The sequence below is a fragment of the Hemicordylus capensis genome, chromosome 3 (genome assembly GCF_027244095.1).
Source record: "Hemicordylus capensis ecotype Gifberg chromosome 3, rHemCap1.1.pri, whole genome shotgun sequence".
NCBI lineage: Eukaryota > Metazoa > Chordata > Lepidosauria > Squamata > Cordylidae > Hemicordylus > Hemicordylus capensis.
Genome location: NC_069659.1, coordinates 264,524,500 through 264,538,259, shown reverse-complemented (window position 1 = coordinate 264,538,259; position 13,760 = coordinate 264,524,500). Strand labels below are relative to the sequence as shown.

Genomic DNA, 13,760 nt, shown 5'->3' with positions numbered 1-13,760 from the left:
CACAGATAACCTTTCCAAAGCTTCAAAGGGACTGCTAAATCACATACAGTAAGTGTGCAGAGGAGGATCTGATGGTGGTGGTTTAGATAGTGATTAGATAAACGCCCTTGCCTTTACAGAGCCCAAGGCTGCAGGAGTTAGGAATGTGCAATTAAACATCTTGACAAGTGGGATATTTGACTCCATCTTATCCATGGAGGACAGGGACTGCTTGGGTGGCAAGTGATATCAACCTTTCCCATATCAGGCTACAGACATCTGCAAGAGAAAACCCCTTCTGGCCTGCTATTAAAGCACACTGCTAATAATCCATCCAGATGTTTCAAATGTGTGTTAGAGGCACAGTCCATGGTGCACAGAGTGTGCTTATCCCCCACTTGTCTGCTCACATCTCACATTATCACTTTTGCCATATTGATGTTCAAAGACTCAAACACAATGCTTTCCAAGAGTTATTTAAGTAATCAGGTGACAGAAGTTTAGGTGTCTAGGTGATGTTGTTGGACTACAACTCACAGAATCTCCAGCCACCAAGGCCATGTCTGGGGATTCTGGGAGTTGTAGTCCAACAACATCTGGGGGCCCAAAGTTAAGAAACACTGATCTAGACTGATGGCAGCAGCTTTCCAAGGTTTCAGACAGGGGTTATTCCCAGCCCTAACTGGGAATAACTGAGCCCTACCTGGGAATAACCCAGCCCTACCACCTAATAGCACAGCAGGTAAGTAACTTGCCTAGGGAGCAAGAGGTCGCTGGATCGAATCCCTGCTGGTAACACCTATATCAGGCAGCAGCGATATAGGAAGATGCTGAATCTCATACTGCATGGAAGATGGCAATGGTAAACCCCTCCTGTATTCTACCAAAGAAAACCACTGGGCTCTGTGGTCGCCAGGAGTCGACACTGAATCAACGGCACAACATGGGAATAGTTAGACTGTTCCATAGGAACACGGGGAAGCTGCATTATACTGTCAGACCATTGGTACATCTAGCTCAGTACAGACTACTGATTGGCAGCTCTCCAAGTTTTCAAGGAGTCTTCTCCATCTCCAGCCCTACCTGGAGATGCCAGGGATTGAACCTGGGATTTTCTGAATGCAAAGCAGAAGCTCTACCACTTAACTATATCCCCATCCTGTATTGGTCCATCTAATTCAATAATATCTACACTGGCTGGCAGTGATTCTCCAGGGTTTCACTGTCATACATGAACATGCAAGGGATCACTGCATCTTTCCCAGTCCTACATGGACATGCAAGGGATCAAACCTGGAACTTTCTTCATGCAAAGCATGTGCTCAGCCACTGGCTATCACCCTTTCAAAAGTCTAGGCTATGCTGAAAGCATACTATTCTTAGCACAAGGCCTCCACATGCTACTAGGAGAACTTGGATACACTGCTATAATTGTAATTGGACAGCCTGTTCTAAAAATATGCCCTCCCAGCAAGAAGAGGGGCCCACCAAGGGCCACTCACCTGTCACCACCCACTGTCACCACCATTAAATCATCAGCATGCATGGAATCAGGGGCTAGGGAAGCCATCCACCTGCTCTTAGTTTGGGCAAAATTATTGAGGGTTAATGTCGTGACTGTCCAGCACATATCACCAGGTGCTGAAGTAATTAGCTCTCATCAGCTTTGAGAGGGCAAGCGGACAGCTCCCCTGGCCATGGATCCTTTTTAATAGTGCTGAGGGAGGAGACAGGTATGTGGGGGATGGGGGGCAGGCGGGCGGCTTGCTGGTGATGGAGGCAGGAGCAACTCAATCAAAAGAAAATGGGGGGGGGAGAGGAATTCAGTAAGAAAAAAGGGAGGAGCAATCTTCAGTTATGGAACACAGGCCCTTGAGACATTATTATGACACTGCTTGGATCCTATATTTTATAAACAAACAACTGCAAATGTTAAATCTAAATACAATTCAGATCCATTGAGCTATTTTAAATAGTAGAATCCCAACAAAAAGTCCTACAAAATCCATGTCCTCCTTGTTTTTGGCAGGAGGCCAATGCTACAATAGAATTAAGGAAGTTAATCTATCCCATATTTGCCATGGGTAAAATAAACAATTCATTTATTATACTTCTTGTTAGGGAAGCCAGAAGGATCCACTCATCACATTTCCAAAATAACCTTTACTGATTTTCGCTCTAATAAAGGCAAATCCAGTTCTTAAAATGTTGTTCTGTACAAAGTAAAAGTGAGCTTAACTGACAAAGCCAAAATTGATTTCAATGTGAAAATCTGAAAACTGAATTGTACTGAATGTTCATTCTTTGTACAGTATCAATTTGAGCCCCAAACATTATGTAATAGATGTGTACTACATTCAGACTCAAGGTATAGTTGCCAAAAGTTGCACTAGGAAGGTGAATCATTGGAAAATACTTAGTAGAGATTCATTTCTAATTTGGGGAAATCTAATTTCAGATCTCTGAGATGATTATTGAAGCATTAATAAAGTACCCTACAGCATTTTTACAGCTCATGTAAGTAGTTTGATAAAAATAGCATAACTCCAATTTACCTACTTTTATTACCCACGCCCCTTCCTGAATGTTAGAAAGTTCTGTGCATTTTCTAAACATAGGAAGTTGGGGTAGCCATAATGGCTCTCAAAACAGTTTGTGCCCTTTGAAAGGTTAATAGTCTTTTTTGTTCTGCGATGTTCTTCAGCTGCAATCCCATTGTAAAAAGTTATTACCAAATATTAGGAGCTATAGGAGTACTAAGGCTGAAGAATAGTTAAGTAGGGTTGTTTAGGTGGGGGTGCTTATGGGGACTTGATAGGCTAAAATAGAGTGGTTGGATGTGGGATCTTCATATGAATAGCATAAGTGCAGTTAAAGTATTGGTAGTATCACTATATGCCAGGGCTGCAAAACATCAACCCAGTTTTTGGACTACAATTCCCATCATACCTGGCCATAGTGGCCAATAGTCAGGGACAATGGGAATTGCAGGCCAACATCTGCAGTAGGGCCGAAGCATTTTAATTTTATTTTATCATATCTCTATACCACCTGACATGTGCATCCCTAGGCGATGCACAGGCACATGAATTAAAATACAATATTTATTTATTTATTTATTCATTCATTCATTCATTCAATTTCTATACCACCCTTCCAAAAATGGCTCAGGGCGGTTCACACAGAGACATAACAAATAAATAAGATAAACAAAATGGCTCCCTGTCCCCAAAGGGCTCACAATCTAAAAAGAAACATAAGACACACACCAGCAACAGTCACTGGAGGGATGCTGTGCTGGGGGTGGATAGGGCCAGTTACTCCCCCTGATAAATAAAGAGAATCACCACATTAAAAGGTGCCTCTTTGCCAAGTTAGCAGGGTTAAATATAAAACCAGGATACAATTATTAAAACAATTATAATATAAAACCAATTCAGATTAATTAAAAGCCTGAGAAAACATGTGTGTCTTTTAAAAAGGGTCTTTTTAAAAACAGCCAGAGATGGAGAAACCCTGATTTTAACAGGAACTACATTCCAGAGCCCTGGGGCAGCCAGAGCAAAGGTCTAGTCCAAAGTAGCCACCAAACAAGCTGGTGGTAGCTGTAACTGGATTTCCCCAAATGATCTTAATAGGTAGGAGGGTTCATGACAAAGGAGGCACTCTCCTAGATACCCTGGACCAAAGCTTTAAGGGCTTTGTGGGTAATAACCAACAATTGTAATACAACAATTGTATTTCACTCAGCAGCAGCCAACAAAGTTCTTTTAAGATTCGTGTTGTATGGTCTCTTCGGGTTATCCCAGAGACCAGTCTTGGTGCTGCATTCTGCACCAAAAGTAGTTTCCGGACTACATACAATGGCAGCTGTACGTATAGTGCATTACAGTAATCAAGCCTGGAAGTTACCAGCATATGTACCACCGTTTTAAGGTCATTGTCGTCCAGAAATTGGCATAGCTGACTTAGTCAAAGCTGATAAAAAGTGCTCCGGGCCATTGCCTCAACCCGAGAAAACAAAGAGAGCTTTGGATCCAGGGGCACTCCCAAACTATATACTTGTTCTTTCTGGGGGAATATAACCCCATCCATAACAGGCAGACCTAAACCATCCCTTGAATTCTGATCCCCCACAGTCAGTACCTCCTCCTTATTTGGATTCAATTTCATTTTGTTATCCCTCATCCAGCCCAATATCGCCTCCAGGCAGGCATTTGGGGAAGTTATGCCATTTCCTGATGAAGCTGACATGGAGATTTGTGCGTCATCAGCATAGAAACAGATTTGTGTGTCATCAGCATATTGATAACATCCTGCACCAAATCTCCTAATGATCTCTCCCAATGGTATCATGCAGATGTTAAAGAGCATTTGAGACAGTATGGAGCCTTGTGGGTCTCCATACATTAACTCTCGCTTTGCAGAGCAACTGTCTCCAAATGACACCATCTGGAATCTGTCAGAGAGAGATTAATGTGTATGAATCGTGATTTGTGCACAGATTTGAAGCTCAGCCAGGCCACCTTTAAAAGTGAGGAGAGGAGGTCAGTACCTGATCCTCAGCTGCTCACCACAGTTTCCTGCTGCAGCAGCATGGTACCAGCACAACAGCACCACACAAGGCTTGCTGGGAGGCACACTGCCACCACAGCAGGAAGATGCGGCAAGCAGCTAAGGAACAGGTAGCGACCTGCTCTCCTCACTTTTAAAAGGTGCCCTGGCTAAGCTTCAAATCTGTGCACAAATCATGATCCGTGTACATCCCTAGAAAAGAACCACTATAAAAAAGTGCCACCCAATCCCAACTCCCTCAGGCAACCCAGAAGGATACCATGGTTAATGGTATCAAAAGCCACTGAGAGGTCCAAAAGGATCAACAGAATCACACTCCCTCTGTCAATAGCCAATTGGAGATCATCTATAAGGCCAACCAAGGCAGTCTCAACCCCACAGCCCAGCCAAAAGTGAGTTTCAAAGGGGTCTAGATAATCAGTTTCCTCTAATTCTGCCTGGAGCTGAGAGACCACCACTCTCTCAATCACCTTTCCCAACCATGGAAGACTGAAGACAGGTCTCTAAGTGGCTAACTCTGAGGGATCCAGTGCAGGTTTCTTCAAGGTTGCTATCTATCTATCTATCTATCTTAGACGTACCCGTCGTTAATCCCATGCATGGCAGCTCTCGCGAGAGTTCGGAGACAGCGCTGGGTGACAGCGCTGGATGGCAGGAGAGAGAGGAGGTAATGGCGGCAGAAGCAGGTGGGAAGTAGGTGGTGGAAGCGGGTGGGGACTGGGAGGAAACTGTGGTGGAGGCAGGTGGGTGGGGAGGAAGGAAATGGCCAGGCGGGGAGAACTAGAGGCGCAGATGTTTTGAGCCCGGCCCAGCTAGTACTGTATATTGCAGGTTGAGAGAGGAGAGCTAGTATTGTGGTAGCAAGCATGACTTGTCCCCATAGCTAAGCAGGGTCTGCCCTGGTTGCATATGAATGGGAGACTTGATGTGTGAGCACTGTAAGATATTCCCCTCAGGGGATGAAGCTGCTCTGGGAAGAGCAGAAGGTTTCAAGTTCCCTCCCTGGCTTCTCCAAGATAGGGCTGAGAGAGATTCCTGCCTGCAACCTTGGAGAGGCCGCTGCCAGTCTGTGAAGACAATACTGAGCTAGATAGACCCAGGGTCTGACTCAGTATATGGCAGTTTCCTATGTTCCTATGTTCCAGGTTGCTATACTGTATATAGCAAGGCTATAGTATAGGCAGTATAATATAGGTATACCATAGTAAGGATATAGATATAATATAGTGTAGGTAAGACTAAGGAGAGTCCATCTGGAAGACATGGAATGGAACCATGCATGGAACCATGTTTTGCATAAACGCCTATCATTAAAAGAATAGAGAAATAACTTAAGAACAGCCCTGCTGGATCAGGCATAAGGCCCATCTAGTCCAGCATCCTGTTTCACACAGTGGCCCACCAGATGCCTCTGGGAAGCCCACAGGCAAGAGGTATGTGCATGTCCACTCTCCTGCTGTTGCTCCCCTGCAACTGGTATTGAGAGGCATCATGCCTCTGAGGCTGGAGATGGCCCACAGCCATCAGACTAGTAGCCATTAATAGAACTGTCCTCCATGAATCTGTCTAAACCCCTTTTAAAGCTCTCCAAGCTGGTGACCATCACCACATCCCATGCAAGGAATTCCATAGATTAATTATGTGCTGTGTGAATAAGTACTTCTGCTTGTCGGCCTGAAATTTCCCAACCTTCAGTTTCATGGGGTGATCCCTGGTTCTGGTGTTGTGAGAGAGGGAGAAAAAATTCTCTCTGTCTACCCTCTCCACTCCATGGATAATTTTATACATCTCAATCATGTCTCCCCTTAGTCACCTCTTCTCCAAGGTAAAGAGCCCCAGATACTGTAGCCTAGCCTCACAAGGAAGGTGCTCCAGGCCCCTGATCATTTTGGTTGCCCTCTTCTTATCTGCACCTTTTCCAGTTCTACAATATCCTTCTTAAGATATGGTGACCAAAGCTGTACACAGTACTCCAGATGCGGCTGCACCATAGATTTGTATAAGGGCATTATAATATTAGCATTTTTATTTTCAATCTTCCTCCTAATGATTCCTAGCATGGAATTAGCTTTTTTCACAGCTGCCGTGCACTGAGATGACACTTTCCATGAGCTGTCCACCACGACCCCAAGATCTCTCTCCTCGTCTGTCACCGACAGCTCAGATCCCATCAGCATATATGTGAAGTTGGTGTTTTTTGCCCTAATGTGCATCACTTTACACTTGCTTACATTGAACCACATTTGCCATTTTGTCGCCCAGTACCCCAGTTTGGAGAAATCTTTTTGGAGTTCCTCACAATCCGTTGTGGATTTCACTACCCATAGTTAAGTGTCATCTGCAAATCTGGCCACTTTGCTGGTCACTCCACTTCTAGATCATTTATAAACAAGTTAAAGAGCACTGGTCCCAGTAATGATCCCTGGGGACCCCACTTCCTACCTATCTCCATTGCGAAAACTGTCCATTTATTCTTCCTCGCTGTTTCCTGTCCTTCAACCAGTTACCAATCCACACATGAACCTGTCCTCTTATTCCATCACTGCTAAGTTTACTCAGGAGTCTTTGGTGGGGAACTTTAGATCTTGTTATTCCTTAACGATGAAGAAGATCTTGTTATCTTTAGATCTTTTAAAATTTGATTGTAATTTTAATGTTACCTTATTGTACACCACCCAGAGTCTTTGGAGTGGGCGGTATATTAAATGTTTCAAATAAATAAATAAATAAATAAATATTGATATTTCTTAATGATGATGAAGTAATCACTTTCCAAAAATGAGGCAGAGTTATTATGCTAAGTAAAATATTTTAGGGCTCCTCTGGAGCTGGTTAGGGTTGCCATTTTCCAATCTTAGTTTGGGGTGTGACTTTGGCTACCCACCAGTATTTTGACTTCACTGTGCGTGATCAACTCAATCTTGCTGTTGCCAACTGTGTATGCTGCTTTGCTGTTCTGCTATCTGCTACTATCTGCTGGCATTGGTGAATTGCTAATAAAGCTCTGAAATATTATTCTGTGTGAGTTTTGCTTCATTGGCAATGGGCGCTCAGATGGAGAGGATCCAAAATGAGGGTCCTGCAACTGAGCTTTGGACAGGCTGGGCTGCAGACCTATGTAGCCTATGTCCCCTGCTAACTGAGCAAAGAGGCACCTATTTAAAGTGGTGATTGTCTTTATTTAGCATGGGGAGAGTAACAGGCCCTATCCATCCCCAGCACAGCATTGCTGGTGTCTATCTTATGTTTCTTTTTTAGATTGTGAGCCCTTTTGGGACAGGGAGCCATTTTATTTATTTATATCTTTGTAAACCGCTAGGGATTTTTTTTATTTATTTAAAGTGGTATATAAATATTTGTTGTATTCGTATGTAATAGAAGAGGGACTTATTAAAAGTTTCTACAAAGTATCTGTTATATTGGAGGCCAGTACTCTTCTAAGTTATCCCATAGTAAGCAGTAATGATCCTTTAAATCATAAGCACACACACAAATTTACTTTTCAAGCATATACTGGTTCTATATACTCATGTTGCTACAGTGTATAGTACTTCACATTTGATTTTAACCACAGCATCAGCCAGTGTGAAATGTATAAATTTAAGGGCAATTATTTTGTGGGTGAATCAAACAAGCTGTGAAAAGAAAAACCAACATCCAGCTTGTAGGCCACAAATTGCACCAACTATGCAGAAAGCAATTTATTTGCCACCTAGGCATAAGGCACTCAAACAAGAGTCTCACAGATATACAGTCCAATTAAATCTCACAATTTATGACTCAGGTGGTCTTTCAGTCAGCACTATCATTAATAATCCAGCAGTGACTACCTTACCCAGTCTAAATCAACTGTTTTCTTTTCATGTTTAGTCTACAGGTATAAATAAAAGTACTAAAAATATTTTTGAACAAAACAGAGTACAAACTACACACTATGTTTAATTAAGGTAGTCAATACTCCAAGAAGCAAGCTATCAAAATATAAAGCAGCAGTTACTGATGTGGAAAATAACTTAGATATTCCTTTCAAATTCCAGCCCAACATGTACTAGGGCAAAAGTGGGTTTCACTTTTTTTTTTTTTTTTAAGTACCATGTCCTTGTGGATAGACTAAGGACGGCTCCAAACACTTTATGTGGGACACTTCAGTGAAGCACACTGGGCTATATATAGGAATTGTGTTTGTCTCAGTATGGTTTTGTGTAATGAACTGGGTGCGATGGTCCCTATTTTAACAGAGTCCTTTGGATGTAATTGTGGTTAGTCAAAAATATTGTGGTTAGTCAATAATTGTGGTTTAGTCAGAAATAGGTAATGTCTCTCAAAATGATACTCTCAGTTCAATGCCACCAGGACCAGAAATGAGAGTTACAAACAGTAGAACCATCAGAATTGCTGATGATTACTAGCATGGCTAAAACCCATCCTCTCTATTTTTAACTAGTTAAGCCACAATCCAAACATATTTTCTCCAAGTCCAGTATAAACCTGGAGACTCCTGGCCTTTCCCCAGTCCACAAAAAGCTCCCTCCACAACAAAGCTGGAGGACTCATAAGAGTCTAGCTTCTTTAACTGCCTGATACAGGGGGGGAAATTGCATCAGCATCATCAAGCATGATCTACAATTTAGCCCTATTTTTTCTTCATGGCAATGGTCTTGCATCCCAGTCTCAGGGACCCTTGGACCTTCAGGTCCAGGGAGAAGATCCACCCCCCCCACACACACACACACACTCCAGCCCTGAACCATGAAGGTAACTCTGAACCATTGTGCAAAATCAAAGCTCCCATCTAGGCATTCTAGACAAGAAAGCCAAGAAGAGGCATTATTTACAACAATAAAATCTCCATGGTGTCATTGAGAATACCGGTATATCAGGGCAAGCAATGCCTATTCCAGACCAATGGGAATTTCAGATTGGCATTTCTTAATGTGGAGGGAATATCCTACCTAATAGAGTCAAACAAAGAAGACTGGAAAGCATCACCTAGACCTTTTGACTGCCCATTTGTGGAAGGGGGCCCATGGCAAAAGTAGTGACAGAATTACAGTCAATTGCAAAGTAGTTTGTATCACCCATAGATTCTGCAATCACATATTGGCAGTTTTCTCAGATTGTCTAAAGTCTGAGAATACGAAATGTTGAATACTAAAGCTTTACCTGCCCCCAGTAGAGATGTCCACTACTGGGAGAACAGCAGCCTGTGTTTCCTTCCTTTCATCTTCCTAGAGTTCTAACTCTTCATTCATTGTTGCCTGTTGCACAATCAGGCTTTTTTTAGCCCTACCAACTGCTCTATGCCAAATCTTCCACATGTAACCTACCATAATCTCCGTCTCTGCCGGAAAGCAGCGTAATTAATTGCAAAAACAAATGCAGTGCTCCCAATCATAGTTAAGCGGGTGCCTGTCTTCTGGAGAAAAGCCTCATCTGGGGGCAGTCAGCATGAGTATTAACATCTGGACAATGGAAAGCATACGTGTGGCTACACACACACACACAGTCCCTGCACACTGGGAAAAAAAGATAATTGTAGTAAATACTATTAAGTACTGTAGCATTCATCAAATGCTTAAACATATGGGCCACTTTCAGTAGGAAAATATGTTCACAATAAAATAAATCCCTCTGCCTTTCAGGGCTGCAAATTCCATTTTAAGGGAGCAATAAAGGCTCAGGGAGTCTCAAAGGAAACAATGCATTACAAGTTTTCACTAAAGGTTGCCTCAGTCATCTGACCCTGCTGTTCTTTGCTCAGCAGTGTGAGCTCGCCAGTCATCAGCAGGCCAAGATGTCTTTTCTGAAAACAAATTCTTAGATAGAGCTTCTCGCCAATCACATTCACTGTATAAATTCAGTTTATGGCAGACCTAGAAAACTTTTGACCCTACAAACTCTAATGTATGCAACTGCACTCTCTCTCTCACACACACACACACACAACACACACGCTCAATAAAAATGTGTGGTTTTGCTGCCTGCCTGGAACTACAAAAACATGCAGGTTACTGATCATCTGGGAAGTCACAGTACATGAGGGATAGCTGTGTTTGGTCCCAAGTCACGCAGACCTTGTTTATGGTAATCCTTTTCAAGCTTCCTATTGAAGAAACCCTAACAGAGCTTTGTTTGGTGCTAAGCTCCTGATTCTGCTTCCAGGTTTTAAAATTCCTCAGCCCACATAACTGGCAGCCTAATGACCAGTTTCAAAACTTTCAGGTACCCATAGTAGAAAAGCTGCAGTGAAAGCCAAAAACGTAAGCCAGAATATGGGACAAGCCATACATGCAACAGAATGGAAGGCTTGGGAGCTCCTCTTTCCATACTTCAACAGTCCATGGAGGGAGGATCTGTACTATCTAGATAATATTGCAGAAAAATGCAAGCTGCATCTATTAGTAAAATATGATGATTATAGAAAGATTCAGACTGTTAACCGAGTTATGCTCAGCCTTAACTTCAATGGGGTCTCCAAGGTCTCAGCAAAGATAGTTCAAAACTTGGCTATCCAAGATCCTACTGCTGGAGATGGTGATTATTCGCCTGAAAAGCATGTTATGGCTTTGCCTCAAACCATGTGCTCACACAACATTCTTAAAGCCCAAATCAGGCTTACACTTGTTGTATACTGAATGTACCATTAAAGGGTCTGCAATGGAATAGTCCAGTTTTCTCTCTCTTTGGGTGTGGTTTAGGACTGTCTGGTCATGGTGTGCAGTGAGATAGGGTGAAGTTGTAAGTGTACTGATCTGTATTAGGCTAGGGATAATTTAAACAATGTAAATCGCTTCACAGAAGGACTCAATTGTAATGATTTAAATCACTAGTCAGGAAGATTCTATTTAATCATCATTTTCTATAAAAGTATGTTCTTGTTGTCTAATATAACCTTAATACATATTTAGAGAGATGTAGGTTTCATTTATAGAAGATAGGTACACACTTCTCATAATGCTGTTTCATTCAGGCAACCAGGCCTTGCATTTTTTTTTTGTTCCACTGTTTGCATCACACGTGCCTTTCTTATCCACAGATACAGGAACTTCATTAAAATATTCCCAAATGGGGTCTCTTTATGGACTTCTACAATGGATGATGCACTCAGAAACTGTTTCCTCAGCACTGCATGAATATGTCCTGTTCACTTTTGGTTTTACTTTCTATTCTCCACCTATCCCGTGCATTTATATCCAAACTCCTCCTCCTCGCTCGGATCTACTACATCCTCCCAAATCCACTATTCATTCATTGACGTTTGTCTTTGCACTTTGTGGGGGGAGTTTGACTCTCTGTGTGTGTGTGTGTGTGTGTGTGTGTGTGTGTGTGTATGTGTGTGTGTGTTTGTGCTGCATGTACACCACCTGCAGAACAGGACTGATTTGGTCTGTTATCTCTCATCCCCATATACTGCTGCTAACATGTTCACAGAATATAATTAGAAGTTATGATAAATATTAATGATTATATCTTTGACCTAGGTTCTTTGTGAACTGTTTTTTTAATCAATTTAATTTTTTTAATTAAATTTTAAAAATCCATATATTTTTTTTAAACGGGATATATATCTCATCAATTTTTATCAACTCTCAGTTAGACCTTGTTAATCCAATTTCAATAAAGGAAAGCCATTCATCAACTGTTTTTGTTTATGCTAAATGCCAACCAGAGATCAGTTCCTTCTGGAGCACGGAAACCTGAGTAAGTTCTCCACCCTGGGATCCACGTGGAAAGAGTGACTATTATAATACAGTAAGGGGTCCATGATAAACTCCAGGTTAGGAAGCTCATCCTCATTAGAATGGCATGTTTTATTTTCCCCATTACAAAGATTCAGGCCTCTGTCTCATCAGTGAGAAAGAGTTCTCCAAAGCAAGATTTAAAAGGTCAAATAAACCCTGAGATACTCCAGCAAACATTGGGAGGATCCTGCCACCTAATTCACTCTGTTTATTTAGAACTGTAACACATTCAGTGAGACATTTTTCAGACATGCTTTGCTAGTCTGTGCGTGTTGGCAGACTAGTTGCTGGCTGTTATCAGGGGCAGCCCATGCCTTGGCTCCGAACTGAATTGCTCGTTTCTGGAGTGTAAAAGGTTGGCAGTGACTGGCTGCCCTCGGCCTCCACAGTTTTTGCCTTTATAGAGCCTTCAACTAAGTCTCCGTCCTGACTCCACCAGACCAGACCAGAGTTCACTCACATTACAGTATATAAAGAAGAAACGGCATATCCCAAACAAGTATAAGCACTAAGCAAGCCAGGATGAGAACTAGATACTTTGAGCTTCCATTCCATGTCCAAACCCCTGTGTTTGGACATGGATCTTTTCCTTAGTATCTTACACAGCCAGCTCAGTGGGAAATCCACATGATTCTCACACTAATCACTTCTCAGTAAACAACATCAAGTATACAGAAAAAGCAGCAATTCTACATTAAAACACTGAATCCAAATACAAAAGCATCCGGCAGCATATGATTGCCAGCAGCTGTTTCTGTTCCATCCAAATGCATGATTCCCTCCACTCTCGCCACCCTTCCCTGAATGCCACTAAGAAAACACAGGGAATTTTTCAGTCAAGATGCTCTGCCAGAGGCCCATTAGAGAATGCAACAGAAAGTCCATTTATATACAATGTGAAAATAAACTCTACAGTACCTGATCTCTGTTTCCACACTCAAGACGCAGAGGATTCAGGAACACGAGATACTACTAGGGTAGGCAAAGCAGTGCTTGAATAGGTGTGTCTAAGTACCTCCTGCATGTTGCAGCTTGACAGCTTTCCCCTATCATGTGGGTGGCATTCTTATAAAGAGGCAGAGACTTGTAACTCAGAAAACGATATCACAATGCAAAGTTAACTCACTGAGTGCCTTAAGACGCACAGAGCAAAAGCATATCACAGAGACTAACGACATTCTCTCATAATCTGTGGGCCCCCCCCGCCCACAATAAATGCACAGTTGTTACTCATTTAGCCTATGAGATCTCAGAGTCTTCCTAAATATACGCTTCTGGTATGCATCTATTGTATTTTATGAACCGTCAACATGCAATCATCTCTACTGCAGAAAATACAACTCTTTCTTCAGATTACAAAACCATCGCTATTATGATTCTTGTGCAGAATGTGCTTGCATTCAGTGTTGCCTTAAATGCAAATGATGCAGTAGTGAGAAAGAGACACAATTCTAACCATCATCT

The 13,760-nt window shown here is 42.2% G+C and overlaps 1 protein-coding gene across 1 annotated transcript in view; it reads right to left on the bottom strand.

Annotated features, from left to right (window-relative positions):
• FGFR2 (fibroblast growth factor receptor 2) overlaps positions 1–13,295 on the bottom strand; it is a 179,940-nt gene extending 166,645 nt beyond the window's left edge. Inside the window, exon 1 of the mRNA XM_053307770.1 lies at positions 13,215–13,295. The gene's annotated coding sequence lies outside the window, so the exon portion shown is untranslated. The remainder of the gene's footprint in view (positions 1–13,214) is intronic.
• Between the last annotated feature and the right edge of the window lie 465 nt (positions 13,296–13,760).